Source organism: Tursiops truncatus, chromosome 19 (assembly GCF_011762595.2).
Source record: "Tursiops truncatus isolate mTurTru1 chromosome 19, mTurTru1.mat.Y, whole genome shotgun sequence".
NCBI lineage: Eukaryota > Metazoa > Chordata > Mammalia > Artiodactyla > Delphinidae > Tursiops > Tursiops truncatus.
The window spans coordinates 13,659,087-13,681,802 of NC_047052.1; the positions used below are offsets into that span (position 1 = coordinate 13,659,087).

The window sequence follows — 22,716 nt, forward strand, 5'->3', positions numbered from 1 at the left end:
CAATCTTGAGAACGAAAAACGGAGCTGGAGGAATCAGGCTCCCTGACTTCAGACTATACTACAAAGCTACAGTAATCAAGACAGTATGGTACTGGCACAAAAACAGAAAGATGGATCAATGGAACAGGATAGAAAGCCCAGAGATAAACCCATGCACATATGGTCACCTTATCTTTGACAAAGGAGGCAGGAATGTACAGTGGAGAACGGACAGCCTCTTCAATAAGTGGTGCTGGGAAAACTGGACAGCTACATGTAAAAGACTGAAATTAGAACACTCCCTAACACCATACACAAAAATAAACTCAAAATGGGTTAGAGCCCTAAATGTAAGGCCAGAAACTATCAAACTCTTAGAGGAAAACATAGGCAGAACACTCTATGACATAAATCACAGCAAGGTCCTTTTTGACCCACCTCCTAGAGAAATGGAAATAAAAACAAAAGTAAACAAATGGGACCTAATGAAACTTAAAAGCTTTTGCGCAGCAAAGGAAACCATAAACAAGACCAAAAGACAACCCTCAGAATGGGAGAAAATATTTGCAAATGAAGCAACTGACAAAGGATTAATCTCCAAAATTTACAAGCAGCTCATGCAGCTCAATAACAAAAAAACAAACAACCCAATCCAAAAATGGGCAGAAGACCTAAACAAACATTTCTCCAAAGAAGATATACATAGTGCCAACAAACACATGAAAGAATGCTCAACACCACTAATCACTGGAGAAATGCAAATCAAAACTACAATGAGATATCATCTCACACCAGTCAGAATGGCCATCATCAAAAAATCTAGAAACAATAAATGCTGGAGAGGGTGTGGAGAAAAGGGAACCCTCTTACACTGTTGGTGGGAATGTAAATTGATGCAGCCACTGTGGAGAACAGTATGGAGGTTCCTTAAAAAACTACAAATAGAACTACCATATGACCCAGCAATCCCACTACTGGGCATATACCCTGAGAAAACCAGAATTCGAAAAGAGTCACGTACCAAAATGTTCATTGCAGCGCTATTTACAATAGCCCGGAGATGGAAACAGCCTAAGTGTCCATCATCGGATGAATGTATAAAGAAGATGTGGCACATATATACAAGGGAATATTACTCAGCCATAAAAAGAAACGAAATTGAGCTATTTGTAATGAGGTGGATAGATCTAGAGTCTGTCATACAGAGTGAAGTAAGTCAGAAAGAGAGAGACAAATACCGTATGCTAACACATATATATGGAATTCAAGAAAAAAAATGTCATGAAAAACCTAGGGGTGAAACAGGAATAAAGACACAGACTTACTAGAGAATGGACTTGAAGCTATGGGGAGGGGGAAGGGTAAACGGTGACAAAGCAAGAGAGAGGCATGGATATATATACACTGCCAAACGTAAGGTAGATAGCTAGTGGGAAGCAGCCACATAGCACAGGGAGATCAGCTCGGTGCTTTGTGACCGCCTGGAGGGGTGGGATAGGGAGGGAGGGAGACGCAAGTGGGAAGAGATATGGGAACATATGTATATATATAACTGATTCATTTTGTTGTGAAGCTGAAACTAACATCCCATTGTAAAGCAATTATACTCCAATAAAGATGTTAAAATGAAAAAGAAAAAAAAAAAAAGGCTGTTCAATGGGGATTACAGGGCTTGATAAAGATTCAATCCCGCAAGTCGTAAGGGGCATCTATTCTGTGCCTGGGACTGTGGCCACAGGTGAATCAAACAGGCCTGACTCCTGAGCTGGCGGATGTGGGAGCAGAAACAGGGATTCCAGGAAGGGGCTATGCAGATGGTCTGTGAGGGCCCTCTTGCTTTGATCTTTATAGGGTGTGATTCCACCAAGCCCACCCCAGGGGGCTGAGGGCTGTGGATGAACCAAGGGCCTCGGGAGGAAGCCAGTTCCATAAGCGCCCCCTCCCTAAGCAGTGTAACAAGGCGCAGCAAGGATGGCTCTACATAAACCCGCTGTATTCTCAAACAGGACAAACCAGCCAGACGGGGCCCAGTGATGTGTCAGAGCTCTCTGACTGTCATGACAGACACAGCCTCTTGAGAAAAGCCCTGCAGGTGTGCCAGAGAACAGCCAGAGCATTGGTGGTTCAGTGGTAGAATTCTCGCCTGCCACGCGGGAGGCCCGGGTTCGATTCCCGGCCAATGCAGTGCTGCTTTTTGGCCTCTTCCTGGCAAGCTCCCCCAGAGATCCTGCTGCAGGATCCAGCTCCTCAGTCACGCCCGGCCTGCAGCAGCCAAGGGTGCTGCGAATCTCCGAGCGCACTTCCCTGCTTCGTGAGCACGAACAGCAGGTGGCTTCTCCACAGAGGCACCACTGGCTGCAGGACCCTTCCCCCCGTAAAGGGACTCCTGCTGCACCCCCTCAGCCTTGGCCAGTCTCCAGCAGGAAGCTGTGCTGAAGCCTGTGAGCTGTAAAACAGCTCAATACACCACGTGAATGTGGGATGGGAGGACCCACACTTCAGAGAGGAGGAAGTCCCCAGAGTCTCAGTGGGCTTTTTGCTACTGAGAAGGAACGACTTGAGCTCTACTTCCTGTCCTGACGTCTGAAGGCAAATCAACTTCTCATGCACACACATAACGCACACACATACACACATGCGCGTGCGCACGCACACACACAGCCTCCTCCTGCCTTCTCTCCTGCTCTGGAGCCTAAGCCTCTGCTGTTGCAGCTGTGCTGATGTGGCCTTCCATTCTGTGAATCAGCGTACAGACAAGAGGACTGGGGTTAAAGGGAGGTGCTCACACAGCTGCTCACAGCTGGAGCACTGGTGGTTCAGTGGTAGAATTCTCGCCTGCCACGCGGGAGGCCTGGGTTCGATTCCCAGCCAATGCAGCAGCAAACTTTTTTTTAATCATCCTAAGAGACTGGATTTGACATTTCACACTGCCTACAGCATTGGTGATACAGTCTGAAAAACCTAGAATGACTTTTTTCTAGCCTGAGTTTTCCACGACTGTTTCCTAACCACAGAGACCTAGATCTTGCGTCCCCTTGTTCTTGAGGAGTCCAGGATGTGGGGATCACCAAAGCCGCTGCAAGCAGCTGTGCCTCCCCTCCTGCCCAGACAGGCTGCCCGGGGACGCTAACTGCAATGCCCCTGGGGAAGCCAGGCCATGTGTGTTTCTGCTCCATCGGTGTTAGAGCAGCCCTGAGAGTGGGAGTAACGACATTCATGAGGCTCCAGCAGGGCAGCAAAGACCCAGCCCTGCCAGCAGGGTAGCCGGTCCTGGAACCACCTCCTCGCCTGTCTCCTTGTTTCAGGTCACAAACGGTCCCTGAGCCACCGGAAAGGGCCCTCCTCCCCACTTGAGAGACAGCAAAGGGGATGCATTCCCTGCCCCTGAGGAGCTCTCTGCCAGAATCCCGTGGAGGGGAAACAAGAGAGGCCTCAAGGACTTTCATGCAAAACAGAGAAAAAAAATCTGGTGAGGACAGTGCAAGGTGAGGAGGGGGCAGGCGAGAAAGAGCACAAGCGGCAGCTTTCGTGGGGAGGGAGTTAGGTGTGGCTTCATGAGGGTCAGCTTTTGAAAGGGGTTCTGAAAGATCAGTAGGTGTTCATTCAGGGTGAGGAAGCCCAGACAGAGGGAACAGCATGCACAAAGGCTCAGAGGAAGGAGAGGAACTTGGATTGGCAGCACAAAGGACACAGGTGGAGGAGACGTGGGTGACAGGGCCAGAGAGGCTGCGCCCACTCACGTGCTTGGCAAAGGAAGTGGCCTTTGCTTCTGGTGGCCGTGAGCAGCCACGGAAGGTACGAGTGATCTGCAGCGGTGGATGGTAGGGATTCGAACAGCGTTTAGGGAACTCTGAAGTCTGCAAAGGCTGACAGAGACCAAACGGTGGGAGAGCGTGAGGAATGGGGCACTAACGACGGGTGACAGCGGGCAAGTGTAACAGGGTCTCCTGAAGGGGGAGGAGATGGGCAAGGGGAATATCTGTGTTCAGCACCCCCTGACATTCCCGTTCGCTCTACACCAGCTGCAAGGTTCCCCCACCCTGAATCTTACCAGGACGCAACTCAGGGCACCCCAGGCCACTACAAATACAATGGTCCATTCAGTTCCCGAGGGCCTGGAACCCCAAGTCTCTATCTGCTCTCGGAGGAAGAATATTATCAGTGTCCAGGAGAGCGAGACAATGACAAACAGTGGTTCCCTGTGGAGGGAAACCCTGAGAACATGTTCTCACCAAAACCACCAGTTCTCAGAGCACTGGGCCTGGCCCTGTGGCCCCCTGTGGGGCCACAGCAGGAAGACCTGTCCCACGACCCGAGCCCACGCTCTCTACCTGACAGTCAGGGTGATCAAGACAGGGCCGGCTGACCTCTGCAGTCTCACTGCTCAGCTGCCCAGCACAACTTTCCTCTCCAGTAAGGGCTTCTTACTGGGCCCTGCTATGCTACTCCTTGGACACTTCCTGTGGGGAAGCTCCCACTCCCGTCCACATCCTAGCCAGCCTTAAGTCCAGTTCACATCCAACCCCCTGCTTTTCCCGACCATTGCAGGAAGGACCACCACTCCTCTGAATGCTGAAGGACTTGGCCACCCCGCAGTCTGTGCCCAGCACTGCACCATGGAATGTCACGGGTTCTTTCTCACATGTTTTATGTTTCTAGCTCCACAGCTCCAGGCCAGAGTCCCTGAAGACAGACTGGTGGCACGATTCTCTGCCTCTTGAGCGCCAGCCCTCTCCCCGCGTCTAGAGCTCCCCACACAGTAAGTGAGGAATCAGTAAGCATCTGCCCAGGGACCCATCTGTGCCGGTGGGCGGGGCCGCAGGGCAAGCTGTAGGGAAACACGGGCAAAGCCCCAGGCTGCCGTACTGGTGACAAGGGGTGGCCTGCTCATCTACACCTAACCTGTTGGGTAAATCAGAACTGTACTTGGACGGGCCTAACCCCTAGTTTACTATTCAAGTTAGGAGGGACAAAGGGCACCACTACCAGGATCTCAGAACGCACACTGAGAAGGACCAGGTACCCAGGGCCGTGGCTGGGGACAGATGCCGATGCCAGGATGTGACTTGACATGCGTTTGCCTAGGGGTGAACCAACCCCTTGGGGGCGCCCCAAATAGCCCCCGTCAGCAGGACCTGGTCTCTCCACAGGGCACAGGCAGAGAGAAAAAGCAACTACAAAGGGAAGCAGAGGAAGTGAAGTTTGAAGTCCGGGCGTCCCTAGTTCCAGGCTAGTGTCTCTTCAAAAGAACACCCGTCTCCTCTTTCATCTCCACGTTGTGAGCCACAGCTGGGGGATCTCAACTAGTTCTGAAGTTAATATTTGGCCCAGATCACAAGTCCCAGTGACCTTTGCTGACATTAGGGTCACACGCATCGCTGTTCTGTGCCACAGAAGAGATCTGCTTCTGCTTCATTTCTCTAAAAAGTCTGGCTGACGAAGTATCCTCTAGAGATTGCTCAGAGCCTCCATTCTCAACTAGTCAGAGGTGTCGCAGGATGGTAGCAACACCCATTCCCCAGGAGGCACAACGCCCAATGCTGGCCAACTCCAAGCTCTCTGCCCTGCTCTCAACTTCACAAAGTGCCACACCGACTACCTTCTCCCTGATTGAGAAGGAGCCACAGACAGGCCAGGATGTGTCTTTCACCAAGGAGAACCTGGGGCCTCGTCTCAGCAACACAAATGAGACAGGAACGGGGCAGGGCACAACCTTTACAAGAATGCCATAGCCATTGAGGACACAACATAAACTGGTTACAAACAACTAGGTTCAAGATGACAGATGATTGACTTCTACTAACCTTGAGCCTCAGTACAGGTTCACTGTAACACATCAGCAAGCTAAATGACACACCCACAGGCGCCATGTCAATTCCGAGGCGGACAGTAAAAGGCCAGAAGTGGGCAGTGGCTCCATTCCTGGAATAAGCCTCTTACTCCTTAGCCTATGAAATTACCCACCCCTATAAAAACTGACAATCCCATACCTGGGGCCTCTCTCACCTTCCGAGATGGCTCACACTCTGTCTGTGGAGTGTGTATCTCCCTGAATAAACCTTCTTTCACTTTACTATGGCTCGCTCTTGAATTCTTTCCTCCATGAAGACAAGAACCCACATTCGGCGGCCGTCCCAGGGACTCACCTGAGACCTGGGATGTGACCATCCTCTTGCGCCCCACTTTCTTTCTTGCAACAAAACCACAGCCCCACACTGGGACCCTCGGCCTCTGTAACGCAGCCCGGGGACAACCACAGGCTGCATGAGGACTGGGGAGCTGACCACTTCCTAGGAACACACTCTTAAGTATTCCAGGGGTTGGTTATTCCTCACAGCAACCTCCTTCTGTAGTTATTATCATCTCATCATTTAGATTTGAAACAGAGCCTCAGGGAAACCAAGTCCCTTTCTTGAGGTCACAGAGGATCTGAACCTTGGCACCTACAAAGCCCAGGCCCCCTCAACTGTACACCAGTTCCTCCCGCCCATCTTCTTTTTTTTTTTTTTTTTGGCGGTACGCGAGCCTCTCACTGTTGTGGCCTCTCCCGTTGCAGAGCACAGCCTCCGGACACACAGGCCCAGCGGCCATGGCTCACGGGCCCAGCCGCTCCACAGCATGTGGGATCTTCCCGGACTGGGGCACGAACCTGTGTCCCCTGCATCGGCAGGCAGACTCTCAACCACTGCGCCACCAGGGAAGCCCCGCCCATCTTCTTAAAGCACGTCAGCTGCAAAGTGCACACACCCAATTACAGAGGGTGCTTCCCTCATGCAGAACTCAGGCCCCAACTGAAGTGCAGCTTTCTCCATGCATTTTCGCCACTGTCTAGTGTTAGACATCTCTGAAGCATTCCTCCACCACACATGGGTGTACATACAGATGAGGTACATACTTGAGATGTTGAAGGTCTAGGGCTGGTTTTCTACCATTAAGGCAGGAAAGAAGTAACCATTTCCTGAGCACTTACTACATGCTAGTAATGTGGTGGATGCTTTACACGTGTTATCTCATTTGAACCTTAAAATAAGCCACGGAGCTAGGTACTATAATACCCATTTTACAGATGGGGGGAAATGAGGCTCAGAGATGTTACGGAACATACAAGGTCACACAATTTATGGATGGGAGGTGCAGAAATCAAACCTAGATTTTTCTGACAGCAGGTCTGAAATCTACCATGTTACATTATCCTCTCTTCAAACATCAAAGCTCCCACCTGTTGGATGCCTACTGGGTGCCAGGCACTTTACATGCATTATTTCGTTTAGCCCTATCTCGTTTCATGTGTTGATGTCCAAATGGCCCGGCCAGGAGGTGGCAGAGGTTTCAGCCACTGCATGCACATTTCTGTGTCTTTAGTGGAGACAGCCCTGGCTGTGACTTTGCACTGTTTTTAGAGAATTACATAAGATAATGCATGCAATGTGTTCTGCACTGCATATACTCATGTAACAGTATTAGTGCAAAGTCACAATCAGACAAACTGTGATCTTAAACACACCATACAAGATCATATTCATTCATTAACTGCTGACTGAGAACCTGCTTTGCTCCTGGCTCCAAGTAGGACAGCAAGATAATCCAGAGTTGTGTTTGTTCCTGTGCTGTAAAAATTTCAGCCTGGACTTTGGGCTGCCTTTTTTACCCTGGCAAGTCCAATGACCCACCTCAGTTCTGTATGTGACATGCTGTAATCGGGCAACATATCCAGGCAGTGATTTCCCAAACAGAAGCTGGCAGGCAAACATCTCCTCCATCTGCTTTGCTGAGTATTTAAGTAATGTGGTTTCCACTTGCTCACTAGTCTCCAATAACTGAACAGGAAAAGCGGAACATCTGCCTCTGAGGAAAGGCCCAAGAGCTTCTGAAAAAGCCCAAGAGTGAGTTAAGTAACAAAATATACAAAGCATCCACTGGGTATAATCGGTGGAAAAACTGTAAAGAAGGAACGAGTCCGAGACAGCAGGAGGCATGTTTGGATCTCAGGTGACAGTAACTGTGACCACTGAATAAGCGCTGTCCTCACACTGTAACACAACCTACAGGTTCTCTTATTTTTTAAAATTGAGATATTATTCACATGCCATAAATTCACGTGTACAATTCAGTGGGTTTTAGTACTGTCGCCACAATCAATTTTACGACATTTTCATCATCCCACAAAGGTTACCTCATTAGTAGTCACTACCCATATCCCCCAATCCCCTTCCCTAAGCCCTAGGCAACCACTACTCTACTTCCTGTCTCTGTGGATTTGCCTATTCTAGGCATTTCATATAAGTGAAATCATACAATACATGGCCTTTTGCGACGGGCTTCTTTCACTCAGCATGTTTTCAATGTGCATTTTTTTCTTTTTAAGATGAGTTAACTGAAGCACAGAGAGGTTAAACCCAAGGTCACAAACTCAAATGCTTACAGGGGCCAAGAAAGAGACACAAGTGAGAAGGCCAAGGGAGGTAAGACAGGCTGTGCTGAACTTGGCAACACAGGAAGCAAACTGGGGAGCCTAAGTCTCGGCTGGGGTAGGAGGTTGGACCCCTGGGTCCCCTGATCTTCTATGTGGGAATGTGGGCCCCACAGAGCCACATCTTCCCATTCCTTAAGAGAACCCAGAAACTCAAATTTTACTATGAAATTTGTCAGTTTAAAAGACCCTGGTGTTCATTGCAGCTCTATTTACAATAGCCCAGAGATGGAAACAACCTAAGTGCCCATCATCGGATGAATGGATAAAGAAGATGTGGCACATATATACAATGGAATATTACTCAGCCATAAAAAGAAACGAAATTGAGCTATTTGTAATGAGGTGGATAGACCTAGAGTCTGTCATACAGAGTGAAGTAAGTCAGAAAGAGAGAGACAAATACCGTATGCTAACACATATATATGGAAGTTAAGAAAAAAAAATGTCATGAAAAACCTAGGGGTGAAATAGGAATAAAGACACAGACTTACTAGAGAATGGACTTGAGGCTATGGGGAGGGGGAAGGGTAAACGGTGACAAAGCGAGAGAGAGGCATGGACATATATACACTACCAAACGTAAGGTAGATAGCTAGTGGGAAGCAGCCGCATAGCACAGGGAGATCAGCTTGGTGCTTTGTGACCGCCTGGAGGGGTGGGATAGGGAGGGTGGGAGGGAGGGAGACGCAAGCGGGAAGAGATATGGGAACATATGTATATATATAACTGATTCATTTTGTTGTGAAGCTGAAACTAACATACCATTGTAAAGCAATTATACTCCAATAAAGATGTTAAAATGAAAAAAAAAAAAAGCCTAACGAGAGAACTTACAGCTGAACAATAAAAAAAAAAAAAAGACCCTGGGATCCAGGCCAAACCAAACAGGTCTGTTGGCCGGACACAGCCCCTGGATGCCAGTCTGTGATCCCTGAATGAAGCAATTTGCTGAGGTCCCACTGCTGGTAAAGAGCAGAGCTGTGTGGAATTCTGACCCACACTGTAAAAACTGCCTTAAGCCAGTTGGTAATAAATAGTGTCTCCCTGCAGAGGTGGTAGACTCCAAAGAGCTAGGTCAAACTCAGCAGTTCAACCTTGATCTGATCACAAAGCCCCAGGGTTCCCTTAAAAAATGCCAGAAACCTGAAATTCACTGTGAAATTTCTCAATTTAAAATACCCTTCAGGGGCTTCCCTGGTGGTGCAGTGGTTAAGAATCTGCCTGCCAGTGCAGGGGACATGGGTTCGACCCCTGGCCCGGGAAGATGCCACATGCTGTGGAGCAACTAAGCCCGTGAGCCACAACTACTGAGCTTGCGCTCTAGGGCCCATGAGCCACAACTACTGAAGCCTGCGTGCCTTAAGCCCGTGCTCTGCAATAAGAGAAGCCACCGCAATGAGAAGCCCGTGCATCACAACAAAGAGTACCCCCGCTTACCGCAATTAGAGAAAGCCCGCGCACAGCAACGAAGACCCAACACAGCCAAAAATAAATAAATAAAATAAATTATTTAAAAAATTAAATACCCTATAAAAAGTCAGCAGAAGGAAAGAAATAATAAAGATCAGAGAGGAAATAAAATAGAAATTTTAAAAAATTCTAAAAGTCAATAAAACCAAGAGCTGGTTGTTTGAAAGGGTAAACAAGATGGAGAAACAGGGAACCCTCCTACACTGTTGGTGGGACTGTAAATTGGTACAACCACTATGGAGAAGAGTATGGAGATTCCTTTAAAAACTTAAAATAGAGCTACCATATGATCCAGCAATCTCACTCCTGGGCATATATCCAGAGAAAACCATAACCTGAAAGGATACATGCACCCCAGTGTGCACTGCAGCACTACGCACAATAGCCAAGGCATGGAAGCAGCCTAAATGTCCATCAACAGAGAGGTGGATAAAGAAGATGTGGTACATACACACAATGGAATATTACTCGGCCATAAAAAACAACAAAATAGTGCCATTTGCAGCAACATGTCTGGACCTAGATAGAGATTATTATACTAAGTGAAGTAAGTCAGACAGATAAATTTCACGTGATATCATTCATATGTGGAATTTAATTTTAAAAAAGATACAAATGATCTTATTTACAAAACAGAAGCAAACTTATAGATATCAAAAACAAACTTATGGTTACCAAAGGGGAAACATGGTGGAGAGGGATAAATCAGGAGCTTGGGATGAACACACGCACATATAAGATAGATGACCAATGGGGACCTACGGTACACCGCAGGGAACTCTACTCAATATTCTGTGATAAGCTATATGAGAAAAGAATCTGAAAAAGAATGAATATATGTATATGCATAACTGAATCACTTTGCTGTACACCTGAAACTAACACAACTGTATATCAACTATACTCCAATAAAATTTTTTTTTAATAAATGTAATTTTGGCTGCGTTTGGGTCTTCATTGCTGTGCGCGGGCTTTCTCTAGTTGTGGCGAGCAGGGGCTACACTTCATTGCGGTGTGTGGGCTTCTCATTGTGGTGGCTTCTCTTGTTGGGGAGCACGGGCTCTAGGTGCACGGGCTTCAGTAGTTGTGGCACGCGGGCTCAGTAGTTGTGGCTCACGGGCTCTAGAGTGCAGGCTTAGTAGTTGTGGTGCATGGGATTAGTTGCTCTGCAGCATGTGGGATCTTCCCAGACAGGGCTTGAACCTGTGTCCCCTGCACTGGCAGGTGGATTCCTAACCACTACACCACCAGGGAAGTCCCAATAAATTTTTTTTAAAAAGATGCTCAAAATCGCTAATTATTAGAGAAATTCAAATCAAAAGTACAATGAGGTACCACCTCACAACAGTCAGAATGGCCATGATTGGACGAGGGGAAGATGGCGTAAGAGTAAGACGCGGAGATCACCATCCTCCCCATAGTTACACCAGAGATACATCTACACGTGGAACAACTCCTACAGAACACCTACTGAATGCTGGCAGAAGACCTCAGACCTCCCAAAAGGCAAGAAACTCCCCACGTACCTGGGTAGGGCAAAAGAAAAAACAGAGATAAAAGAATAGGGACGGGACCTGCACCAGTGGGAGGGAGCTGTGAAGGAGGAAAGGTTTCCACACACTAGGAAGCCCCTTCATGGGCGGAGACTGCGGGTGGCGGAGGGGGGTAGCTTCGGAGCCGCGGAGGAGTGCACATTAACAGGGGTGCGGAAGACAAAGCGGGGAGGTTCCCGCACAGAGGATCGGTGCCGACCAGCACTCACCAGCCCGAGAGGCTTGTCTGGTCCCCCGCCGGGGCAGGCGGGGCTGGGAGCTGAGGCTTGGGCTTCGGTCCCAGCGCTGGGAGAGGACTGGGGTTGGCGGCGTGAACACAGCCTGAAGGGGTTAGTGCACCACGGCTAGCCGGGAGGGAGTCTGGGAAAAGGTCTGGAGCTGCCGAAGAAGCAAGAGACTTTTTCTTCCCTCTTTGTTTCCTGGTGCGCAAGGAGAGGGGATTGAGAGCGCTGCTTAAAGGAGCTCCAGAGACGGGCGTGAGCCGCGGCAAAAGCGCAGACCCCAGAGACGGGCATGAGATGCTAAGGCTGCTGCTGCCGCCACCAAGAAGCCTGTGTGCGAGCACAGGTCACTCTCCACACCCCTCTTCCGGGGAGCCTGTGCAGCCCGCCACTGCCAGGGTCCCGGGATCCAGGGACAGCTTCTCCGGGAGAACTCACGGCGCGCCTCACGCTGGTGCAACGTCATGCTGGCCTCTGCCGCCGTAGGCCCGCCCCACACTCCGTGCCGCACCCCCCCCCCCCCCGCCCTGAGTGAGCCAGAGCCCCCGAATCAGCGGCTCCTTAAACCCCGTCCTGTCTGAGTGAAAAACAGACGCCCTCCAGCGACCTACACGCAGAGGTGGGGCCAAATCCAAAGCTGAGCCCCTGGGAGCTGTGAGAACAAAGAAGAGAAAGGGAAATCTCTCCCAGCAGCCTCAGAAGCAGCAGATTAAAGCTCCACAATCAACTTGATGTATGTACCCTGCATCTGTGGAATACCTGAATAGACAACGAGTCATCCTAAATTGAGGAGGTGGACTTTGAGAGCAAGATTTATGATATTTTCCCCTTTTCCTCTTTTTGTGAGTGTGTATGTGTATGCTTCTGTGTGAGATTTTGTCTGTATAGCTTTGCTTCCACCATTTGTCCTAGGGTACTATCCGTCCGTTTTTTTTGTTTTTTAATATTTTTTCTTAATAATTAATTTTAATCATTTTATTTTATTTTACTTTGTTTTCTTTCCTCCCTGTCTCCCTCCCTCCCTACCTCCCTTCCTTCCTTCCCTCCTTCCCTCCCTCCTTTAGACAACGAATCATCCCAAATTGAGGAGGTGGACTTTGAGAGCAAGATTTATGATTTTTACCCTTTTCCTCTTTTTGTGAGGGTGTAGGTGTATGCTTCTATATGGGAATTTGTCTGTATAGCTTTGCTTCCACCATTTGTCCTAAGGTTCTATCTGTCCATTTAAAAAAATTTTTTTTTCTTAATAATTATTTTTTAATTTAACAACTTTATTATATTTTACTTTATTTTATTTTACTTAATCTTCTTTTTTCCTTCCTTCCCTCCTTCCTTCCTTCCTCCCTCCTTTCTTTCTTTCCTTCTTTCTTTCTTCCTTACTTCTTCCTTCCTTCCCTCCTTTCTTTCTTCTCCTAATTCTTTCTCTCTACTTTTTCTCCCTTTTATTCTGAGCCGTGTGGATGAAAGGCTCTTGGTGCTGCAGCCAGGAGTCAGTGCTGTGCCTCTGAGGTGGGAGAGCCAACTTCAGGACACTGGTCCACAAGTGACCTCCCAGCTCCACATAATATCAAATGGTGAAAATCTCCCAGAGATCTCCATCTCAACACCAGCACCCAGCTTCACTCAACGACCAGCAAGCTACAGTGTGGGACACCCTATGCCAAACAACTAGCAAAACAGGAACACAACCGCACCCATTAGCAGAGAGGCTGCCTAAAATCATAATAAGTCCACAGACACCCCAAAACACCACCAGACGTGGACCTGCCCACCAGAGAGACAAGATCCAGCCTCATCCACCAGAACACAGGCACTAGTCCCCTCCACCAGGAAGCCTACAAAACCCACTGAACCAACCTTAGCCACTGGGGACAGACACAAAAAACAACAGGAACTACGAACCTGCAGTCTGCAAAAAGGAGACCCCAAACACAGTAAGATAAGCAAAAGGAAAAGACAGAAAAACACACAGCAGATGAAGGAGCAAGATAAAAACCCACCAGACCTAACAAATGAAGAGGAAATAGGCAGTCTACCTGAAAAAGAATTCAGAATAATGATAGTAAAGATGATCCAAAATCTTGGAAATAGAATAGACAAAATGCAAGAATCAGTTAACAAGGACCTAGAAGAACTAAAGATGAAACAAACAATGATGAACAACACAATAAATGAAATGAAAAATACTCTAGATGGGATCAACAGCAGAATAACTGAGGCAGAAGAACGGATAAGTGACCTGGAAGATAAAATAGTGGAAATAACGACTGCAGAGCAGAATAAAGGAACAAGAATGAAAAGAACTGAGGACAGTCTCAGAGGCCTCTGGGACAACATTAAATGCACCAACATTCGAATTATAGGGGTTCCAGAAGAAGAAGAGAAAAAGAAAGGGACTGAGAAAATATTTGAAGAGATTATAGTTGAAAACTTTCCTAATATGGGAAAGGAAATAGTTAATCAAGTCCACAGCACAGAGTCCCATACAGGATAAATCCAAGGAGAAATACGCCAAGACACATATTAATCAAACTGTCAAAAATTAAATACAAAGAAAGCATATTAAAAGCAGCCAGGGAAAAACAACAAACAACACACAAGGGAATCCCCATAAGGTTAACAGCTGATCTCTCAGCAGAAACAAGGGAGTGGCAGGACATATTGAAAGTGTTGAAGGAGAAAAACCTGCAACCAAGATTACTCTACCCAGCAAGGATCTCATTCAGATTTGATGGAGAAATTAAAACCTTTACAGACAAGCAAAAGCTGAGAGAGTTCAGCACCACCAAACCAGCTCTACAACAACTGCTAAATGAACTTCTCTAGGCAAGAAACACAAGAGGAGGAGAAGACCTACAATAACGAACCCAAAACAATTTAGAAAATGGGAATAGGAACATACATATCGATAATTACCTTAAATGTAAATGGACTAAATGCTCCCACCAAAAGACACAGATTGGCTGAATGGATACAAAAACAAGACGCATATATTTGCTGTCTACAAGAGACCCACTTCAGACCTAGAGACACATACAGACTGAAAGTAAGGGAATGGAAAAAGATATTCCATGCAAATGGAAACCAAAAGAGAGCTGGAGTAGCAATTCTCATATCAGACAAAATAGACTTTAAAATAAAGACTATTAGAAGAGACAAAGAAGGCCACTACATAATGATCAAGGGATCGATCCAAGAAGAAGATATAACAATTGTAAATATTTATGCACCCAACATAGGAGCACCTCAATACATAAGGCAAATACTAACAGCCATAAAAGGGGAAATTGACAGTAACACATGTATAGTAGGGGACTTTAACACCCCACTTTCACCAATGGACAGATCATTCAAAATGAAAATCAATAAGGAAACACAAGCTTTGAATGATACATTAAACAAGATGGACTTAATTGATATTTATAGGACACTCCATCCAAAAACAACAGAATACACATTTTTCTCAAGTGCTCATGGAACATTCTCCAGGATAGATCATATCTTGGGTCACAAATCAAGCCTTGGTAAATTTAAGAAAATTGAAATTGTATCAAGTATCTTTTCCGACCACAACGCCATGAGACTAGATATCAATTACAGGAAAAGATCTGTAAAAAATACAAACACATGGAGGCTAAACAATACAATACTTAATAACGAAGAGATCACTGAAGAAATCAAAGAGGAAATCAAAAAATACCTAGAAACAAGTGACAATGGAGACACGACGACTCAAAACCTATGGGATGCAGCAAAAGCAGTTCTAAGAGGGAAGTTTATAGCAATACAAGCCCACCTTAAGAAGCAGGAAACATCTCGAATAAACAACCTACCCTTGCACCTAAAGCAATTAAAGAACCAAAAAACCCCAAAGTTAGCAGAAGGAAAGAAATCATAAAAATCAGATCAGAAAGAAATGAAAAAGAAATGAAGGAAACAATAGCAAAGATCAATAAAACTAAAAGCTGGTTCTCTGAGAAGATAAACAAAATAGATAAACCATTAGCCAGACACATCAAGAAAAAAAGGGAAAACACTCAAATCAATAGATGTAGAAATGAAAAAGGAGAAGTAACAACTGACACTGCAGAAATACAAAAGATCATGAGAGATTACTACAAGCAACTCTATGCCAATAAAATGGACAACCTGGAAGAAATGGACAAATTCTTAGAAATGCACAACCTGCCAAGACTGAATCAGGAAGAAACAGAAAATATGAACAGACCAATCACAAGCACTGAAACTGAAACTGTGATTAAAAATCTTCCAACAAACAGAAGTCCAGGACCAGATGGCTTCACAGGCGAATTCTATCAAACATTTAGAGAAGAGCTAACACCTATCCTTCTCAAACTCTTCCAAAATATAGCAGAGGGAGGAACACTCCCAAATTCATTCTACGAGGCCGCCATCACCTTGATACCAAAACCAGACAAGGATGTCACAAAGAAATGCGGCGAGCCGTTTCTGACCGGCAGAATAACGAGCCGCCACACGCAAGATTCTTCTCGTATCACACTTTATTGGAGCACAGCTTGGTTGAAGAAAGATGGAAGGAAGACCCCGCAATCCTAGAGCAGTCTGCTTATATAGGGATTAAGAACATGTGTCGCTCTGTGATTGGCTTTCGCCGATGGTGCGATTTGTGAGCCAGCATCGGATAGGTCGCTACTTTAAAACCTCATTAGTATACTTAGCGCAAGCGCAGTGGCCACAGGAAGGATGACTCAGCTTATTTCAGCTTCCTGCTGCGTAGCAGTTAGCTGACCGCGCCCTACAAAGAAAGAAAACTACAGGTCAATATCACTGATGAACATAGCTGCAAAAATCCTCAACAAAATACTAGCAAACAGAATCCAACAGCACATTAAAAGGATCATACACCTTGATCAAGTGGGGTTTATTCCAGGAATGCAAGGATTCTTCAATATATGCAAATCAATGTGATAAACCATATTAACAAATTGAAGGAGAAAAACCATATGATCATCTCAATAGATGCAGAGAGAGCTTTTGACAAAATTCAACACCCATTTATGATAAAAACCCTGCAGAAAGTAGGCATAGAGGGAACTTTCCTCAACATGATAAAGGCCATATATGACAAACCCACAGCCAACATCATCCTCAATGGTGAAAAACTGAAAGCATTTCCACTAAGATCAGGAACAAGACAAGGTTGCCCACTCTCACCACTCTTATTCAACATAGTTCTGGAAGTTTTAGCCACAGCAATCGGAGAGATAAAGGAAATAAAAGGAATCCAAATCGGAAAAGAAGAAGTAAAGCTGTCACTGTTTGCAGATGACATGATACTATACATAGAGAATCCTAAAGATGCTACCAGAAAACTACTAGAGCTAATCAATGAATTTGGTAAAGTTGCAGGATACAAAATTAATGCACAGAAATCTCTTGCATTCCTATACACTAATGATGAAAAATCTGAAAGTGAAATCAAGAAAACACTCCTATTTACCACTGCAACAAAAAGAATAAAATATCAGGAATAAACCTACCTAAGGAGACAAAAGACCTGTATGCAGAAAATTATAAGACACTGATGAAAGAAATTAAAGATGATACAAATAGATGGAGAGATATACCATGTTCTTGGATTGGAAGAATCAACATTGTGAAAATGACTCTACTACCCAAAGCAATCTACAGATTCAGTGCAATCCCTATCAAACTACCACCGGCATTTTTCACAGAACTAGAACAAAAAATTTCACAATTTGTATGGAAACACAAAAGACCCCGAATAGCCAAAGCAATCTTGAGAACGAAAAACGGAGCTGGAGGAATCAGGCTCCCTGACTTCAGACTATACTACAAAGCTACAGTAATCAAGACAGTATGGTACTGGCACAAAAACAGAAAGATAGATCAATGGAACAGGATAGAAAGCCCAGAGATAAACCCATGCACATATGGTCACCTTATCTTTGATAAAGGAGGCAGGAATGTACAGTGGAGAAAGGACAGCCTCTTCAATAAGTGGTGCTAGGAAAACTGGACAGGTACATGTAGAAGTATGAGATTAGATCACTCCATAACACCATACACAAAAATAAGCTCAAAATGGATTAGAGACCTAAATGTAAGGCCAGAAACTATCAAACTCTTAGAGGAAAACATAGGCAGAACACTCTATGACATAAATCACAGCAAGATCCTTTTTAACCCACCTCCTAGAGAAATGGAAATAAAAACAAAAATAAACAAATGGAACCTAACGAAACTTCAAAGCTTTTGCACAGCAAAGGAAACCATAAACAAAATGAAAAGACAACCCTCAGAATGGGAGAAAGTATTTGCAAATGAAGCAACTGACAAAGGATTGATTTCCAAAAATTACAAGCAGCTCATGCAGCTCAGTAACAAAAAAACAAACAACCCAATCCAAAAACGGGCAGAAGACCTAAACAGACATTTCTCCAAAGAAGATATACATAGTGCCAACAAACAGATGAAAGAATGCTCAACATCATTAATCATTAGAGAAATGCAAATCAAAACTATAATGAGATATCATCTCACACCAGTCAGAATGGCCATTATCAAAAAATCTAGAAACAATAAATGCTGGAGAGGGTATGGAGAAAAGGGAACACTCCTGCACTGCTGGTGGGAATGTGACTTGGTTCAGCCACTATGGAGAACAGTATGGAGCTTCCTTAAAAAACTACAAATAGAACTACCATATGACCCAGCAATCCCACTACTGGACATATACCCTGAGAAAACCAGAATTCAAAAAGAGTCATGTACCAAAATGTTCATTGCAGCTCTATTTACAATAGCCCAGAGATGGAAACAACCTAAGTGCCCATCATCGGATGAATGGATAAAGAAGATGTGGCACATATATACAATGGAATATTACTCAGCCATAAAAAGAAACGAAATTGAGCTATTTGTAATGAGGTGGATAGACCTAGAGTCTGTCATACAGAGTGAAGTAAGTCAGAAAGAGAAAGACAAATACCGTATGCTAACACATATATATGGAATTTAAGAAAAAAATGTCATGAAGAACCTAGGGGTAAGACAGGAATAAAGACACAAACCTACTGGAGAACGGACTTGAGGATATGGGGAGGGGGAAAGGTGAGCTGTGACAAAGCGAGAGAGAGGCATGGACATATATACACTACCAAACGTAAGGTAGATAGCTAGTGGGAAGCAGCCGCATAGCACAGGGAGATCAGCTCGGTGCTTTGTGACTGCCTGGAGGGGTGGGATAGGGACGGTGGGAGGGAGGGAGACGCAAGAGGGAAGACATATGGGAACATATGTATATGTATAACTGATTCACTTTGTTATAAAGCAGAAACTAACACACCATTGTAAAGCAATTATACCCCAATAAAGATGTTAAAAAAAAAAAAGAATGGCCATGATTGAAAACTACAAATAACAAATTCTGGAGAGGGTGTGGAAATACGGTAACCCTCCTGCACTGTTGGTGGGAATGTAAGTTGGTGCAGCCACTGTGGAAAAACAGTATGGAGGTTCTCAGAAAACGGAAAATAGAACTACCATATGATCCAGCAATCCCATTCCTTGGCATATATCCAGACAAAACTCTAATCTGCACCCATATGTTCACTGCCGCACTATTCACAATAGCCAAGACATGGAAACAACCTAAATGTCCATCCACAGATGAATGGATAAAGAAGATGTGGTACATATATACCACGGAATAATACTCAGCCATAAAAAAGAAATAATGCCATTTGCAGCAACATGGATGCAACTAGAGATTATCATACTAAGTGAAGTCAGAAAGAGAAAGACAAATACCATATGATATCACTTATATGTGGAATCTAAAATATGACACAATGAACCTATCTACAAAACGGAAAGAGACTCAGGGACACAGAGAACAGACCTGTGGTTGCCGAGGGGGGAGAGGTGGGGGAGGGATGGAGTGGAAGGTTGGGATTAGCAGATGTAAACTATTATTTATGAAATGGATAAACAACAAGATCCAACTGTATAGTACACAGGACTATATTCAGTATCCTATGATAAACCATAGAATATTTTAAAAAAAGAATATTTAAAAAATATTTTTAAAAGAATATTACAAAAAGAATGTATATTTATGTATAAATGAATCACTTTGCTGCACAGCAGAAATGAACACAACACTGTAAATCAACTACACTTCAAAAAAATAAATTAAAAAAAAAGCAACACCCCCACCCCCAAAATAATACAAACAATAAAAGACAATAGCAAAATCACGCTTACCTCAAACAATGAAAACATGCCAACCCTTCCACAAGAGAGGCAGGAAAAAAAATATTATTAAAAAAATACCCTGGGATCCAGGCCAAACCAAACAGGTCAGCCGGCAGGACACGGCCCCTGGCTGCCAGTCTGTGACCCCTGGATGAGGCAATCTGCTGGGTGGAAATCTGACCCACACTCCAAAATCTGCCTGAAGTCACTTGGTAATAAACAGTGTCTCCCTACAGAGGTGGCAGGCTGCAAAAGGCCAGGTCAAACTCAGCAGTTCAACCCTGATCTGATCACAGAGCCCCAGGGATCCCGGCTCCCCATGCCACCCTCCCCACCCTGCCTTCCCCAGCAGGCAGGGACTGATCCCTCAGGAGCTCTGACCCTGGAGCCCCTCCTTGAGCTTCGGTGTTCTCAGGGCGCAGGGCCTGGGCACCTCCACTTGCTGGCTTTAGGAACTCAAAGTTCAGGAACACCAGAGACTTGCCAGTGAGCCCATCCCTGGTCACCACGAAGGGCATCATCTCTCCCAGCCTGCAGTGAGGGCCCCGTCACCGCAGTGAGGGAGCACCCACCAGACTTATCAGAGCGCCTGCTGGCGTTTCTCCCCCACGCTAGACTCTCCCGGAGGGCAGGGCCTAGGGTCTCACCATTCCTGTCCTCGGGACTCATCAGGGACTACAACCCCTGACACCCAGGGCCCGCAAAACCTGCCACAGCCATTCTAAAATCTTAGCCTCAGGGCCTTATCCTTGAGAAAGCTGTGTGGGTGTGCTGGAGCCAGGCTGTGGGGTAAAGGCTCTCCAGGACTGTGCACAACAGGCTCACACATTTCGCCATCAGATCCTGGTCACCCACCACAGCCCGGTCTTGAGAGTCTAGAGTCTGGGGTCCTTCAGTCGAGCCAAGCATCCATCTCTGCGTTTTCAGTGTCTGAGAGGCCTGTCATCAAGATAAAACACCCTCCTCTTATTAGGAATTTTAATCCCTCACTCCAGCACCCCATGCAGTACTGGTTCTGCCAACCGAGCAGATAGATGGTTTCCAGAAAACAGAAAGTGGCAGTTAAAACTACTATGAGGGTGTTCAAGTATGAAACTTATTAAGTATATGTTCTGCTTTCGGAAGGGAAAACGATTCATGTAGTGGGGAAGCCTTTTGAGACAGAAGAACCTGAGTTTTTAGATCCAGGTTCTAGCTGTGAAAGCTTGGGATGATTCCTTACCCTCAAGGAGCCTCTGTTTCCTCATCTGTGAAATGGGGTAACACTACCTAGCTCATAGGGCAGCTGCGCAAAATAAATGAGATGAGGGATGTACAAGGGCCAAATCCTCCTCCCCCCAAATGAGGCAGACAGCGTTTTACACGTGATCACTTTTTAAAATGATCAATGGTATGGACTGAGTTGTTCCACCCTGCCCCCTAATTCATACAACCCTGGTGGCAGTATTTGGAGAGAGGGCCTATAGGGAAGTAATTAAGGTTAAATGAGGTCATATAGGTGTGGCCCTGATCCAATAGGATCAGTGTCCTTATAAGCAGAGACACTAAAAAGCTCCCAGGTGAAGCACAAGTCCCTCTGTCCCTGATATCAAACAGGACACTCCTCATCCCAAACATGTATGAAGAAGGCTCCAAACTGAGTGTAGAGTCTTCTAGGCCAGTGCTCCTCCAACTCTAATGTGCACCAGGGATCATGTTAAATATGCAGATTCTGATCCACAGGTTTGGGGTGAGGCTGGAGAATCTGTTCCTAAAGAGTCCCCAGGGGATCTTGATGCTGCTGGTCTGCGGGCTACACTTTTGAGTAGCAAGGTCCTTAGACTGCAATGTTATTTCCCCACCAAAAATGTATGAACATTCATTCATTCATTTAGATGCCAACCGTCAAATGCTGCCAGGCACTGTGCTAAATGCTGAGGATAAATAAAACGGGGTCTCTGCTCTTAAGGAGTTTATAGTCCAGTGAAGGCCTAAGGGGTTTCCCTGATTCCACAAGCCAAGGGCAATGTCAAACACAAAATGAACCCCATTAAAGACAAAGCCCTTCCAGAACAGCCTGCAGAGTGAGAGCACTTACACAAGATGTGTTGGAGGCAACGATAATGCTGAGATGAACACCTCTATTCAAGGACTCAACCGACGACTCAAGCTATGATAAAACTGAACATTCCTGAGAAACAGAGTGGGTGATGGACAAAACACGTGTCACTGTCACGTCAGCTGATAAAACCACGGCTATGGAGCCAAGTCTATACATCAGCTCTGGGTCTCCTACTCATTATAGCAATACATATCATTACGACTTGCTGGCACTGGCGAGAGTCAGGGTAACCACCACTAGTGGTGGGAAAAGAGAGCATTCAAGAAAGTGGTGCTTGATGAGAGAAGCAGCTAGGTGGTTCTGGACATACTGGATGTTAGAGCTGAATGTGAGGGTCCTCTTAGCAAAATCCAAACCCTTTAGCCGAGGAGGAAACTAAAACCCAAAGCAGTTAAAGCAGTGGTTCTCAACCGGGTGACTGTCCATCCCCACGGGACATTACGCAGTGTTTCTGGAGAGATTTTTGGTTGTACAACTGATGGAAAGCTACTGGTGTCTAGTGGACAGAGACCTGGGATGCTGCTAAAAATCCTATAGTGTACAGGACAGCCCACCACAACCAAGAATTATCTGTCCCATAATGTCAACATTGCTGAGATTAAGAAACCCTGAGTTAAGGAATTTGCTGGAGGTCAAAGAATGTCACACCACAGACTA

At 45.6% G+C, this 22,716-nt stretch overlaps 1 protein-coding gene and 2 non-coding genes across 8 annotated transcripts in view; 2 read left to right on the forward strand and 1 right to left on the reverse strand.

Annotated features, from left to right (window-relative positions):
• The window catches only part of LOC109550059 (protein VAC14 homolog), a 37,416-nt gene that overhangs the window by 12,772 nt on the left and 1,928 nt on the right, over positions 1 to 22,716 (reverse strand). The window lies entirely within an intron of this gene.
• On the forward strand, positions 2,093 to 2,163 carry TRNAG-GCC (transfer RNA glycine (anticodon GCC)). Its single transcript has one exon. It is a non-coding gene; the product is annotated as a tRNA-Gly (tRNA).
• TRNAG-GCC (transfer RNA glycine (anticodon GCC)) lies at positions 2,785 to 2,855 on the forward strand. Its single transcript has one exon. It is a non-coding gene; the product is annotated as a tRNA-Gly (tRNA).